At 37.0% G+C, this 15,379-nt stretch overlaps 1 long non-coding RNA gene across 1 annotated transcript in view; it reads right to left on the bottom strand.

Moving 5' to 3' along the window:
• Window positions 1-2,931: 2,931 nt before the first annotated feature.
• The window catches only part of LOC103876778, a 73,478-nt gene continuing 61,030 nt past the window's right edge, over window positions 2,932-15,379 (bottom strand). The window contains exon 4 of the long non-coding RNA XR_636156.3: window positions 2,932-3,030. This is a non-coding gene — a long non-coding RNA (uncharacterized LOC103876778). The remainder of the gene's footprint in view (window positions 3,031-15,379) is intronic.

The raw sequence follows: 15,379 nt of genomic DNA, 5'->3' as shown, positions 1-15,379 counted from the left end.
CTACATGTAGCCTCAAAATCTAGGCCTAAAATATGCATGCTATTTCTGTGTATTAGTAGGTTTAGATTTTGTGTACACTTAGACTGAGGTTACACATCAGGAATGCAGGTGTCTGTGAAGTTTTCCTGACAGACTGTCTTGGATGGCCCTAGGCCTCCTCCTCCATCCCAGAAATTTGTGTGGCTCAAGATCTGCAGGAATTTTCAGAAATGTTCTGGATAAAAGCTATTTTGAGGTACAATTTACCCATCGAGTTTCTGGTATTTGGTTTTGTCTTTGGCCTTTGCACATATTTACAATTTGTACCTGATTGACAATGTGTTTTTAATAATTGCTTTTCTTGTTAATCAGTGTTATTATTATTTATTATTGCTATAAGAAAGGCCATTCATGGTATCTGGTCTACCATGCAGTTAGAAATAGAAGTCTAGTTATCTTGATAACAAAACTGTGTTCTCATAAAAATAGATTTTATGCTTTATTTTTGAGAATAAATGGAATTTTTTGTTCTATCTTATCCCTTCTTTATCCCATTCTTGTACAGGAATGTTACTGAGGTTTATTTGCTTGTTTAACTAAAATTATTTTATCAAATATAGTTTTTAAAAATGGATTTCCTTAGATTTTTCTAGGGATGAAGTTATGTTAGTCATAGGTAATGATTTTTTTCTAATTTTCAGTAGATTTTTTATATAGTATCATAATTACTTATAATGCTAAGTAAATATCTTTGTATTGTATCATTAACTTAAATTTTGGCATTTGTTTAAATACTTTAGAAATATTTTTACATACTGACTTAATATGTTTATTTTTTTTATTTAATTATAATATTTAACTTTAAACACTTGTTTTTTCTCTTTGTTAACTTTTTCCCATGGTCCCTACTTGGAAGGCTATTTCCAAAGCATATAAATATACACTGATGTTCCAGTAAAATAAAGCAAGTGAGCCAACTAATAGAGCTCCCAGTGGCAAAAGCTGAAATCATCTGGGTGACAAATGAAATAGTACTGGATTGTTAGCCAAAATACGAAATAAATATCCATCAGAACATATTGATGTAAATAAATGATTAAATTAATTATTAAATGGAGGAGAAGGGACAAATCTTCTACGGAAAAAATTCTAATTAAGCTATTGAAATATTCCACTTGCAAAGAGGGGGAAAATAAATTCCCTCCCCTTAAATTGTACTTTGCATCGTGACATTCTTTCAAAGAGTATAGTATGGAAAGGGGAAAAGAGAGGAACACTGCAGTAGAGAAAAACAACAAACATGACTTCAGTCAAAAGGTGACCAAGGTCAACATCAGCAGTCGTAAATCATGTTGATAGTTTGTACTCTTGATATTATGTGATGGAAATGACATTTTACCTCTGTTATGTTCCTCCACAAAACCCCTAGTCTCAGTCTAACCATCAGAAATGACATCAGACAACTATCAATAAAGAAAAACCCTATAATGTGCCTGAGAAGTACTCCTCAAAACTGTCAGTCATCAAAAACAAGAAAACTGTCAAAAATATGTGGAGACTAAAGATACATGACACTAACTAGTGTGGCATCCTGAAAGGGATCTTGAAAAAGAAAATTTTAAAAATGATATTAGGAGAAAACTAAGGAAATTTGAATGAAAAATGGCCTTGAGTTAATAAAAATGTGTTGACATTGGGAAACTAAATGCCCTATGGACTTCAGTTAATAATATGTCAAAATTAGTTCGTTAGTTGTAACAGATGTGACATACTTCTGTAGGATGTCAATTGTGGGTGTGGGACATATGGGGATTATCTGCACCATCTAAATTGTCTATGAATTTAAAACTGTTCTAAAAACTAATGTCTATTAAAAATTAAAGAAATCAGGTGAAATGTGTAGAGTTGATGTGTTGAGTAAGTTGCTGTCAATTAATATCCCTCGACTCAAATACATTACCGTTATCAATGAAAGCCTACAAGTTATTTTGGAACTAGTGCATCAAAATGAATGAGCATTGTCCAATTTGTAATACAAGTGAGTATCTCTAAGAAAAGGAGCAAGGTAATTGAAATAATTATCCATTATCATTTATTATAGCCTGTTATGGGAGCTAGTGCTCCAACCTAGCAGAAATGTGAACTTTTATAAATATTGAATGATAATCAAAATGAAATACTTTGCTCCAAGATATAAACTTTAGTTCTTTAGAAAATTAATTGACTTTAAAGTAGTATTTTTGTAGGTTTGGGTAACTATTAATACTGGGGGACATTTGCAATTGCAAAACTTTCAGAATATTTAATAGAAATGCAGACTCACAGAGCTGGGAGGGAGTTCATCTCAAGTCTCTCATTTACTCCCTGAAGGAGAGAGATGATCTGGCCAAGACAGTTGCAGTGTTCATCACAGAACCCAGAATGCATTTTAGTTGTCTACTGCAGATTGGAATTTGAAGCCAAGACATTTGGGCTTGGGTCCTAAATGTCCTATTCTCATATAGTCTCATCACAGACTGTATGTGAATAAGCAGGTTTTTTAACTTTTATATTTCTAAGTATTCATTTTTTTCACAATAAAATGAGGATGAGAATGATGATATAATAACAATTTTCCAAGTAGTTCATAATGCTGATTAAACTTTCAGTGACATTATGTACTGGAAAGACATTTGACTACTCTAGATAAAACATGTTAATATTGTTCTTAGTTTATTAAATGTTATCTACTCTCTCCCACCTCTGATTTTCTCATTGTGGATGGATAAATTAGTAACTAAGGTGTGAAGCCTAGTCTCAGAATTTGTAGAATTTATTTTATATATAACCAGGTTTGGACAGTTTCAACACATTTCATTAATTTCTGTGCCTGTCCTCCTCCTTCGTCTCCTTCTCCTTCTTCTTTTGTTTCTCCTTCTCCTCCTCCTCCTCCTCCTCCTCCTCCTTCTCCTTTCCTTTTTCTTCTGCTCCTCCTCCTCCTCAGCTGCCACCAGCTTTTCTTTTTCTTCCTCTTCCTCGGTACTTTAATTTGACTTCTTGGGTTTTATAGTACTGTGAGTAAAAGAGAATATGTCTTTGTAACATGAGACTGTCCTGATCCTTTTTGCTTATTGTAGTAACTCTCTTTTCCGGTGTCTTCTGCCATCATACCTTCTTCTGGTTTTCCTTTTACTTCTTTGAGCAGTCCTTTGCAATCTTTTCTTCCTCCTATGCCTTAGACAATAATATTGAGTCTTATGTTGAGTATCCTTATCTTCTCATTACACATATACTTCCTAGATAGCTTCATTTAATTTTTACCATCCCAAATTTAGAATACACAGCAATGAACTTTAACTTTGTATCTCTAGCTCAGATCACTGTCTTGAATTTCAGACTTACAAACTAATTATCTACAGACATTCCTCCAAGAATATCTAATAGTCACATTAAATCCAAAATGTCCAAAGATAAAGTCATGGTCCCATAGTCCCTCTAATTTCCATAACCTTCCTCCTAAATTTGAACTCATAATCATCTATTATACAAATCAGAAATCTTAAAGTTATCTGCAATATCCTCCTCTGTTTACATTCTCATTTCTAATTGTGAAACACATTTCATTGCATTTATTTCCTAATTAACTGTTACATTGTTACATCTCTCCCCTTTCCATCTCCACTTTATCTGTTTAGGATAAGGTTTTCATTTTCTCTCCTGTACCTTTACAATAATCGCTTAAGTTAGGTGACTTTGATTTGCTTAATTTCTTCATATATTTTACACTTTTATTATGTTTCTACATGACATGCTATGCCATGTAACTTCTCTGCTTAAAACTAATTCAGTGGCTCCCTGTTTATAACCTATCAATTAACAACCAAATTTCCTAGATAGTAATCAAGGATCTTCATTATCTGGCCTCTGAGAGTCTTTCCAGCTTCATCTTTTTCCAGTTGCCACATTCTATTATTAACTCCCCAGCTGAAAAAGCCTTTTCATAATTGTTTACTTTGCTTAGGATGCCTTACATGCAGTTATTCTAAAATGTTAAAGAACCAACTCCAATGTTGCTGCTTATAACTCCTTCAAAATGTAGTGGTCCTCACCTAATAGTTTCTTTGTCATGGTAATAAAATTAGATTATACGTTTTAATTTCCATCACTAGACTCTAATGCACCATAATATACTACAAGGTAGAATAGTCATCTGCTCGTGGGAATTCACTCAACACAATTAAATTAAAAGTGTAAAGTGGTAGAAGATTCCCTTTGGTGTATATTGCATGAATAGTTCTAATATAATTAATAATATCTAGATCTGTGAAAATTGGTATTTTTATTAATATTAGAGTATGATCAATTGTCGTTGCCTGTCAAAAGAGAAGTGAAAGATCAGTTGGTATTTTAGTAAGAATCCTTTGTCCAAATTCCCTTCCACTAAAAAGATGTTTAAGTTTGAGAATAAATGTAAACATTCCATTTTAAAAAACATTTATTTAAGTGTAGCTTATACTTGTTTTTCCTATGATGTCTTTTCAGGGAAACTTCTGGTCACTGGTGTTACACCACAAGAAAGTTGTTGTTAAGGTTGGGTCTGCTAATGAACTCTGTAAACACATTCAGCATCTGGCAGACATTCCAAGGTGAAAGCCAAGCAGATGGCTAATTTAATATAATCTAAGTGACTTTGGATCAGATAAAGCAATTGAATTAACAGCACTTTAACTCCACATACATCAGTTCCCAGCCATTCCTAACATTTCATTCCAATAGGCACGTCTTCAGGAAGAAAATCAATGCTAATTGAAAGCTCATATGGTGATGTTTATATCTGTAAAATGTGTGGTTAAATAGCATATTAAAAACATGTGGGCATAAATATTAGGCTTGGGAAATGGGTTTAATATAGAATAAATCACAATGCCCTTAGAGTTGTTTTATGGATTTTAAATCACAAATTGTATTCTATCCATTGCACCTACTATATTTATCTCAATTTCATTCAGACTCTTTGGATTAGATCTATGGGGATTTATGGTTGATGCATAGTGACTTTCAACTTTCTATCCTGTGGGGTAAGAGCATATATGTGTGTGAATGCACTTTTGAGTATGTATGTGGAGAAAGAGAGAGAGACCGGTTTTTATTTTGTTGTTCGAGAATTTTTATGTTTTCAACAATCTTTGCTTGACAAAGTATATTTTAATCTTATTTTATAAGATGAGATTCATGTACAACAATATGTTATAAATATTTGTTCTCAAGCCACTAAACAAATGGCAGAAATAATCCCAGATTTGGTGACTTTTAGCTGTAGTGAAAGAGCATGGCTATTAAGGTTAGGAAGACCAGGATTCAAGTGCTGGTTCTATAGCTTACCAGGTGTCTAACATTACGTGATTAGGTTAATTTTTCTAGGTCTCAGGTTTACTATCAGTCTAGGGAAGCTGCTAAACACTGACACTATTGCTATTCAGATATGGGATTTAATTAAACTAAAGAGCTTCTGCCCAGCAAAATAAGCTATCATCAGAGTGACAGGCAATGTACAGAAAAGGAGAAAATGTTTGCAATCTATCTGTCTGACAAAGGGCTAATATCCTGAATCTACAAGGAATTTAAACAAATCTCCAAAAAAAAAAAAAATCAAAAAGTTGGCGAGGGATATGAACAGACACTTCTCCAAAGAAGACATTTATGCAGCCAACAAATATACGGAAAAAAGCTCATCATCACTGGTCATTAGAGAAATGGAAATCAAAACCACAATGAGATACCATCCTATGCCAGTTAGAATGGCGATCATTAAAAAGTCAGGAAACCACAGATGCTGGAGACGATGTGAAATAGGAATGCTTTTACGCTGTTGGTGGGAGTGTGAATTAGTTGAGCCATTGTGGAAGACAGTGTGGTGGTTCCTCAAGGATCTAGAACCAAAAATTACATTTGACCCAGCAATCCCATTACTGGGTATATACCCAAAGGATTATAAATCATTCTCCTTTAAAGACACATACACACGTATGTTTATTGAAGCACTATTCACAGTCTCAAAGACTTGGAACCAACCCAAATGCCCATCAATGATAGACTGGATAAAGAAAATGTGGCACATATACACCATGGAATACTATGCAGCCATAAAAAAGAATGAGTTCATGTCCTTTGCAGGGACATAGATGAAGCTGGAAACCATCATTCTCAGCAAACTAACACAGATACAGAAAACCAAACACCACATGTTCTCATTCATAAGTGGAAGGTGAAAAATGAGAACATATGGACACAGGGAGGGGAACATCACATACCAGCACCTGTTGTAGGGTGGGAGGTGAGGGGAGGGAGAGCATTAGGACAGATACCTAATGCATGCTGGGCTTAAAACCTAGGTGATGGGTTGATGGGTGCAGCAAACCACTAAGGCACTTTATACCTATGTAACAAACCTGCACGTTCTGCACATGTATCCCAGAACTTAAAGTATGATTTAAAAAAAGATCACATGATATGGTGCTTACAAATTATGAAACATTGTATGGGTGGCAATTCAATGAATATAAATCATTATTATCAGTATCTTTTCACCATCATCACCATTAGCATGATAAATGTCATTGTTTCATTGGCTTATGCAATTAGCACTCATTTATTCTTTGCAGGGAACTATGCTAGGCACTAGTAATAAAAAGGTAAGTTAAAAGGAAAGAGATAATAAAGTGAAAAAGCAGGTAGACTTTGAAGCCAAACTGCCAGGGTACAAATTCCAGCATCACCACTTACTAGTTCTGCACCCTTGGATAACACTTAAACTGCTTCAGCTTTAGTTTCCTTCAATACATAAGATAGAAATAGCCTAGTACCTGACTCATTGGGTTGTTGCTTTAAGTTGTTAATATATGTCAAGAGCTTTGACCTGTGCTTGGAATACAGTAAGCATTATAGAAGTGTTAGAGAAATACTCGATGTGTAAGACCTGAAACTATAAAACTACTAGAAGAAAAGAAAGAGGAAAGCTCCATGATATTGGTCTGGGCAATGAATTCTTGGATACTACCCCAAAAGTACAGGCCATAAAAGCAGAGATAGGCAAATGGGATGATTACATCATATTTAAAATTGCTGAAAAGGAAACAACAGAGTGAAAAGACAACCCACAGCATGTGAGAAAATAGTTCCAATAATGCATCTGATAAGGATCAATATCCAAATCGATATGGAATTTAACAGCAAAAAAACCTCCAAATGACCTGATTAAAAAGTGGGCAAAAGACCTGAATAGATATTTCAAAAAAAAAGGGACATACATATCACCAACAGATATATGAAAAAATGCTCAACATCACTAATTATCAGGGAAATGCAAATTGAAACCACAATATTCCCATCACACATGTTAGAATGGCTACTATCAAGATGATGAAAGATAAGTATCAGCAAGATGTGGAGAAAAGGGAGTCCATGGACACTATTGGTGGGAATATAAATTAATATAGTTATTACAGAACTACAGTATGGAAGCTCCTCAGAAAATTAAAAATGGAATTACCATTTTTGTGATTCAGCAATCCCACTTCTGGGTGGAAAGCCAAAGGAATTGAAATTGGATGTCTAGGAGATACCTGCACTCTCATGTTTATCGCATCATTATTCACAATAGCACAGATATGGAAGCAACCCAAGGGTTCAGGAAAAAGATGAATTAAAAAAATGTGGTATATACACACAGGTGGAATATCATTCAACCTTAAAAATGAGGGAAATTCTGTCATTGTGACAACATGGATGAATCTAGAGGACATTACATTAAATGAAATAAGACAAAGACAAATACTGCATGATCTTACTTATATGTGGAATGAAAATAGTCAAAGAAGTAGAGTGAAGTGGTCATTATCAGAGGCTGTGGGGCCAGGGGCAGGTGAACAGGAAAAGGGGAGGTGTTGGTCAAAGAATATAAAGTTCAATTTTATAGGGTCCTTCTAGGTTTAAACATTCTTACCACAAAGAAATGAGAAATATATGAGGTGATGAATATTTTAATTGCTTCATTTAATCATCCTGCAATTGTATACCTATCACAAATTGTACAATTTATATACAATTGTACAAATATATACAATTATTATTTGCCAATTAAAAATAATTAAATTTAAAAAAGAACATAAGCTGCATGAAGATATTTTTGCTATTTTTTTACTGCTTTATAAATATTTATTGAATAAATGAAAGATAAAATCCTTTCCTTCAAGGAACACACAACCTAGTAAAGAAGTTGATGATCACACAGATTCCAATCAAAGTGTCTTTTTAGTGGATGCTAAATAGAGTTATATTTACACATGGCCCCTGCCCTCTGAGAGGGACTTGTGAGAAGTCAGCCAACATTAATGCAATATGTGTGATGACTTTATAATTAATTATTGTGCTGGAGGCACAGTCCTCCTTTTGTCTTTGGATAACTCAGTGAGCAAATAAACAAATTTGCTTTACAGAGTCTCATGAAACCTAATTGACATCATGATCCCGCCAAGTACTGTGGCACAGGTGAAGCCATTCTGCACTCACGGTTCAATGAGTACAAGAGACATGAAAAGCACACCTCCTTCCACATTGCACAGACCTTCCGGTTCAGCATGTCTTCTCCTATCATGCAAGTTTCACATCCAAATTAGCACAAGGATGTATCACAAGGAGATATAGGAGAAGAGGGCCCACAAATATAACTTCAGTTCTCCATTTAAAGGTGATTTTACCCTCTTCTGGGAATTTGATATCTGGTGATAAGCAGTATTCAACTTTATAGCATGAGACATTTTCCAAGATGAGGATCTTTGAACCATTAAATTACTCTTGCTGGTACACTGACCATGTACACGCACACACGTGTACATGCACACACACACATACGCACACATGAACAATATTATCTAAGTATGTTTCAAGCATAGAGCTAGATAGCCCAGCACAACACAACTGGACTGTCCCATAAATCCCACTAGCAGGTAAGGTCTGAGGATGACGACTGTCTACTTTGTCCTGCATGTACTAGATCAACAGCTTCTATGCTCACATAGCAGATCATGTACCTTGGAGTACCCAGAGGAACACGGGACAGGTTTCCTTGTCTTGTTCTCTAAGCTCTAGTCTGTGCCTTCATTCCTGCTCCTACTTCCCCTCCCACTGGCAGTCCTCCCTTGCTGTGGGGGTCTGTCTGTCTGCCGAGGTCTCTCTAGTCCTTCTGGGCCAACCTCCTGATTATTACTTTCCTACCTATTTCGCTTTTTTTTTTTTTTTTTTTTGAGACAGAGTCTCATTCTGTTGCCCAGGCTGGAGTGCAGTGGTGCAATCTCAGCTCACTGCAGCCTTTGCCTGCTGGGTTCAAGCGATTCTGCTGCCTCAGCCTCCTAAGTGGCTGGGATTACAGGTGCGCAATACCATGCTCAGCTAATTTTTGTATTTTTAGTAGAGACGGGGTTTCACCATGTTGGTCAGGCTGGTCTTGAACTTGTGACCTTGTGATTCCCCCGCCTCGGGCTCTCAAAGCGCTGGATTACAGGCGTGAGCCACTGTTCCCGGCCTGCTTTCCTAACTTTTAAGGCCCCTTGACTTATCTGCTTTATTTCTCACTATTTCTCCAGCTCCACCTTTCTGTCGAATGGAGAATACTCTCCACAAACCCCTCTTTGAAGTGTGAGTCTCAAGCAGAGCGGATGGGCCTCTAAAAGATGCAGTATTTGTGCTTTACTACAGCACCCTCTCTCTCCAAAACTTTGAATTCTATTACCCTCAGGCTCTTGCCACATTTAAAATCTGAATTCTGCCTATTGCATTTTCTCTATACTTTTCCAGACATGAGTTAAAAACAAGTTTCAAATCTGTTTTCCTCCACAGTAACTCTAGACCTCCTGAAAATCAAATAATGTGCCAGGATATCTCTGTGAATGTCTCAAGCTAATTCTACTGTGATTGTCAACTGCGAGACATAAGTACTTCCAAGGGGCCACCTCTAGCTAATGCCACGGACAGTGTACAGCAACCTGTTGTTGCAACCACAAACAAATGATGCAGTGCATCACTGCATGCTAAGCTGACTCAGAAATCTATTTTTTAAAAAAGAAAATGTGGTACATACACACCATGGAATACTATGCAGCCATAAAAGAATGAAATCATGTCCTTTGTGGCAACATGGATGCAGCTGGAGGCCATTATTCTAAGTGAATTAACACAAGAACAGAAAACCAAGACTGCATGTTCTCACTTATAAGTGGGAGCTAAATATGGAGCACACATGGACATAACCATTGGAACAGTAGATACTGGGGACTGCCCGAGGGGGAGCGGGAGGGAGGTGGGAGTGGATTGATAAACTACCTAGTGGGTATTATACTCACTAACTGAGTGACAGGTTGAGTACACTATACCTCAGCATCATACAATATACCCAGGTAACAAGCCTGCACATGTGCCCGCTGTATCTAAAATAAAAGTTGAAATTTAAAAATAAAAAGAAACAAGATGGGAAGAAGAATACAAGGTATTGGGTTTGGACCACTCATACCAGGACCTTGTGTTGAAGTTCAATATACAGATTAGTTCACCCCATTTCTATTCAAGCATTTCCTTTCATCAGCATCTCTAACATAAAAGAAGTATCGATACCATGTATGGACAAAGGGTGCAGGTGAACCATGTGACTGAATGTACAGTTTGAGATCCTATGTAAATCTGCTTCCCTTTGCATGTAGTTGAACATGTCTTAAAAGCCCCAGCATTGTCTGGTCCCTATTTTCCTCTCTAACCTAATCTCTCTCAGTTCCAACCACACCAGCCTTCATTTCTTTGTTCAAATACACAATGCTGCTCCTCTCTTCTCATAGCCTTAATACATGCTACTCCTTTAACAATATTTTTTGTCTATATCACATCTTATAATCAAATACTGTCACAGTAGCAACACATCTAAACTGTTGTACATTTTGCCATTTTACATTTCTCTTTCAGTTATTTGATTGATATTTCTGTCCACCGTAGACTGTGAGATTCCTCAGAGCAGAGATTCCATCTGTTTTGCTCACTATTTGTACCATCAGCCCTGACCCAAGTATCTGGCATATAGTAAGCCATCAATTAATATTTGTTGAACGAGTTACTGATGTGGATTTTATCTTCTATTTTCCTTCTTTATTGTTTTAATATTTTTGAGCTTTGTCTCTGTGGCCAGGCACTTTCCTGTCCTAGAACACATATTTTCTTAAGCCATTCTTTGCTTAGAGATTTATTTACTGGTTAGTCAAAGCACAATAATTTGGGAAGTTATAATTTTGGAAACTCCCTCATTGGAAAATGGATGGGATCATAATGAACAAAGAAAAATATGAGGTTGTTTTGCTTTTGTTTTTGTTTGTTTGTTTGTTTTGAGACAGAGTCTCACTCTGTTGCCCAGGCTAGAGTGCAGTAGCATGATCTCTGCTCACTGTAACCTCCACATCTCAGGTTCAAGCAATTCTCCTGCCTCAACCTCCCAAGTAGCTGGGATTACAGGTGTGTACCACCATGCCTGGCCTATTTTTGTATTTTCAGTAGAGACGGGTTTTCACCATGTTGGCCAGGGTGGTCTCAAACTCCTGGCCTCAAGTGATCCAGTCATCTAGGCCTCCCAAAATGCTAGGATTACGGGCATGAGCCATCGCTCCTGGACAGGATCAGGGATTTTGAAATAAGGTTTAGAGTAGATCTGTGATGATCAGGAATGAGAATACAGACATGTGGTGAGCAAAGGGAGGTTGTTGGAGAAGGGGAAGAAATCTGCTCAGCCCAGGGGACTGTGGCCACTGCTAGGTGATATGCAATGAGGTTACTTTCTAGGCGGAATGGATGTACAGATTTGGGATTGAATAAACTTGTTCTTGGCCCAAAACTTAAAGTAGCTGTCACTATAGCTGGACATGATGAATTAAGTGGAACCTACTCTAAACAGGCCACCCTGCATATTAAACTTCTCAAATGCACTAACAAAGCACTTTTGAAAGAATTCTAACTAGGTCAGCAATACATTTGCCGTATATCACACAAATAATTCTAATGTAATTCATAAATATCTAGGCTTATGGAAATTGATGTTTTCTGTAAATATTGGAGTGTGAACAACTCTCACTGCCAGTCAAAGTAGAATTAAATTTGAGGCTGGTACATATCAAGGGAAATAATAGAGATTCATAGATTACAGGGTAAGAGAGGTCAAGTACTATATATTATCTGCCATAAACAGAAACTTCAAGACCTACAACTTTTTTTTTCATACAGTCAGACACAATCTTCTTTTCCTTTGTACTGTGTTCCTGAAGGCATCTTAGTGAGATTTTCTGGAGTAAATGATTCTATTGGTCTGCTTGAACTTATTTGAAAAGATTCATCCTAAAGTGTCCTCTCAGCTTCTCTTTCAAATCAGTTTTTTGCCTGTCCCTGGCCCTCTTGAATACCTTGATTAACTTTTCCAGGATTCAATCATCATGATCTCTTTAGGAGCTCCAATAACATTGATATGGAATCTTCCAAAAATATTTCACTGAAATGTTAACGGTGATAATCAGGATGGTAATATTGCACATGCATGTGCACACACGTATTTTCCCAAATGTCTAAAGTCAGTAGGTATTGATTTGATAATGCGTCACTCAATTATTTATTCGGCCAATACTGCTTGAGTGTCTGCTCTGTACCGTTGATTCTTCTAGATGCTTCAGATACAGAGGTAACAATGATTAAAATAAATGGCCAAGGTTTCATTTGGGAAGATGTCAGTAATATTCCTGCAAACCCCTAGCATTACATTCTACACAGCGTCTTCCTCCAGAACCCAAAGAGCAGGCTCTGTGGCAGCAGCCTCTGTCCTGAAACGTGGGAAAACAGAGGAAAAAACTGAGAGGAGAGACAGCTCAACTTTCTTTTGTCGATATAAAGTTCTGAGTTTTTATTTTAGAGTGAAGTTAAAATTACTTCTTGAAGGTGAACTAATTTTCTTTTCTACATTTTTGGAGTTTCCCTTTGGGTGAGGCATATAGCGACCTAATTTTCTGCAAGATTTTGTAATCTATAGGGATGAAAATTAAAAGGAGAGATGTGTGCCAAGGAAAGAAAAAAGGGGAAGTAGAAAAGGATAGTGAATCACTAAAGATTTTTGCCTCAGAAAAACAAAAACTATCTGTTGACTTCTCAGTGTGTCGATTTTTCATCCAAATGTTTGTTAGGAAGTTGCTGATAGAAAAGTGGGTTGACAAACGTGTTTGAATTTGCTATCTAAAATTACCTATATATCTAATAGAGCAAGAGTGAGGCTTTTGAAATACTTGATTTAATTAAATATTTACTGACATTGACTATGCTCATAGACAAAATACCTATCCTGCCCTTAGAAACAATTCATTTTTTAAAAATATGTGACAGGTAACTAACGCATAACATATAGATGTCAGCCACCACTCCCATGGCTTGCCCTAGGCGCCTGTCACTTCAAGAAGCATTGAGAAGAGACCTGGAGTCCCAGCCCAGGGCTTCAGAAGAAGCATATGGCAGGAAGAAGGCTGTCAGGGATGATTCTCTCGCTGACCCTACTCCTGATGGACAGCTCTGTGCTTTGAGTTGCCTGACTCAGTAGGAGGTTTGCTGTGACTTATGCCATAGGCTCTTCCTAGGATTTATCTTGGCTTATCCTAGTCCCTCGGAGTGCCCTCCTCAGCCAGTGACCCACACTCAGTTGTGGAATTCCCTGGAACTGTTCTCTTGACATTGTCCTCATGTGTTTTCTCTCAGAATTTCCAAAAATGCCACTTAACTGACAGACTCTCTGTAATTTGGCATGTGCAGTTTTCTCTGCCTAGAGAGACATCCACCTTACTCACTGTCCAATTCATGTTTGTGTCTCAGCTAACACATCATTTCCTTTTTCTAAGGCCATACTAAGCCCTCATTGTCTACGTACCCATATCCTTGGTACACATCTCCTGCAAGCACCAATTGCATTAACTACCCTTGCCCAATGTTGATCCTTCTTGCTGACTTATAAATTCAGTGATGACAAGAACTTTCTATCTACATGTTTGACAAAAAGTAATAATGAATTGAATGAATCAAAGGCCTATATTTTTCCCTTGCTCTTGAGTATTCCTTTATCTCTCTGATAAAGAAAGCAAATGCAAAGATCTTGAATCTGCTCCCTACTTGACAGGCAGAAATTCAGATCATGGACCAAAAGCTTTTATTTGCATTCCAGATCAAACTGTGTGGTATGTATTTTTTGTTTTTTTTTTTCTAAATGAGTTCATCTCCAGTTATATCCTGGAAGACAGAAGAGAAATGTGGTTCAGGAAATGGAATTCTGTTTGACATATTCTTCTCCAGAAAAACCACTGCTCTTTAAAGAACATCGGAACTGTAGATTTCTGGGGTATAATTTCTGAGGGAAGGAACAAACGAAAAGGGGTGCAGAGAAGATCGAAAATGCAGTTGTCCATCATGCTTGCCTGAGGTAGCCTGGTGATGCCTCTGCTGCAAGTGATATCTGGAATGAAAGGAAGCTCTTTGGAGCTCATTGGCAATCTTTTTATTTTTTTGGATGGAGTCTTGCTTGGTTGCCCAGGCTGGAGTGCAGTGACACTATCTTGGCTCACTGCAACCTCTGCCTCCTGGGTTCAAGTGATTCTCCTGCCTCAGCCTCCCGAGTAGCTGGGATTACAGCCATGCACTACCATGCTCAGCTAATGTTGTGTTCTTAGTGAAGATGGGGTTTCACCTTGTTGTCCAGGCTGGTCTCGAACTCCTGACTTCAGGTGGTACACCTGTCTTGGCCTCCCAAAGTGCTGGGATGACAGGCATGAGCCACTACCTGCCATTAACCTTTCTTAATTAAAATTGGCCCTTGAATCTTTGATGAAGGCTGCTACCAAGGGCTAAAAGGATAACTAAAATTCCCAAAACCCAAATACTTCCGTTTTAGGAGACAAGGGCAGTGAGAAAACACTTCATCAGCAACTCATCGTTAAGCATCTCCAAACTTTCCCAAATTTTCTCCATCTGAGTAATCAGGAGTATAATTGAACACAATGAAGTGTTGAAAGCTTTTTCAATGTAATATAGAAGATTAACTATACAATCATCTCTTAGAAAGTTAAAATAATACTGCTCTTGCATCATAATGTCTTACATAAGATTCTTTGAACTTCTTTGAGGCTCTGTAGTAGTTTAGTACCCTATCATTATTGTCTTGCAGTCTGCCCATTATTCAGACGGGAAGACAAAAATAAAGAACAATTTATCCTTCATATTGTGACCTAACCTAATTTATCAAGACATAAAAAAAGTCCAATGGACACATATTTACATCATTTTATACAAAATACCACATAACTATGATGAATAT

This window comes from Papio anubis, chromosome 14 (genome assembly GCF_008728515.1).
Source record: "Papio anubis isolate 15944 chromosome 14, Panubis1.0, whole genome shotgun sequence".
In the NCBI taxonomy this organism is placed as follows: Eukaryota; Metazoa; Chordata; class Mammalia; order Primates; family Cercopithecidae; genus Papio; species Papio anubis.
The sequence above is the reverse complement of the archived record's forward strand: the minus strand, read 5'-3'. Positions and strand labels throughout refer to the sequence as shown.